This window comes from Mus caroli, unplaced genomic scaffold (genome assembly GCF_978045245.1).
Source record: "Mus caroli unplaced genomic scaffold, Mus_caroli_1 scaffold_1, whole genome shotgun sequence".
NCBI lineage: Eukaryota > Metazoa > Chordata > Mammalia > Rodentia > Muridae > Mus > Mus caroli.
In genome coordinates this window covers 172,299,381-172,300,416 of record NW_028227256.1, presented here as the reverse complement: position 1 = coordinate 172,300,416, position 1,036 = coordinate 172,299,381, and positions in this window count along the sequence as shown.

The following is a 1,036-nucleotide window of genomic DNA, read 5'->3' as shown; positions in this document are numbered from 1 at the left end:
CTGCAAACAATAAAAGCAAAAAAAATCATAAAAGTAGCATTTGTAAAACAATGTTACTCTTTGTTGGAAATCCAGACAGCAATTACCATCCTTTCTCAAACTATGATCTTTAAAACAAGTGTTCACTGAAGCAGGTGGATGGATGTCCTTAGGTGGCCTTTTTGAGTAAACAGTTTGAAGAACTCAGCTTTAATAACTGTGCCAGGGTAATATCTCAGTCTCCAAGGAATCCTGAGAGCCTGAAAAGCCTTTATTTCACCTCTTTCACAAGACTACTGGCTCCTCTCTTCTAGAATGCAGGCTGCCCCAGGGCACACTTTGCCTGTGGGCCACTAGAATTCTCGGCCTCCTTGAATGCTGAGTACTGAGGTACTTTGACTCTTGGTTCTTGCTCTTTCTCTAACAGAGCAACTTTGATTCAGACTTATTTGTTTCTTTGCTATTTTCTTCTGTGATATACCCAAGAAGTTCAGGAGACAAAGTGGGAGGGGAGGACAGAGAGCTAAAAGAAAGGCAGAAAGAAAACGGATTTTTTTTCCCCCAAGTCCTTTGAATGTGGGAGAATAGGTGGCCTTTGAGGGGCAGGTCAGAGTTGACAGAGCTCTATTATAAGGTCACAAAAGTAGTAGAAGAAACATTAGGGACTGTGGATGGGGGATGGGAAGGGGGTGGAACCATGATAAAGAGTAATGGGGATGAATGGGATCCATCCTGTCAGGAGCATCATCTGGGAGACAGACAGGGCTGCCTCCTGCAGCCCAAGGACTTACCCTGTCTAGGGACAGCAGGAAGGTAAAGCTAGCCCTTGAGGATATTCACCAAAAAGAATTTCAGGACAAGTCAGAGTGAGGCAGCTAGTCAATTTGTAAAGTATTCAATTTATTAAGAGAGAGTAGATGCTTCGGGGTTAAGCTTATCCACAGAGAGGAAGAAGAGGAGACAGGCAGGGAGACAGAGTGGAGGCTGAGCTTCTTAAGAAAGTTCTATCAGTGTCTTAGCATATATATTCATATATATATATATATATATATATAAT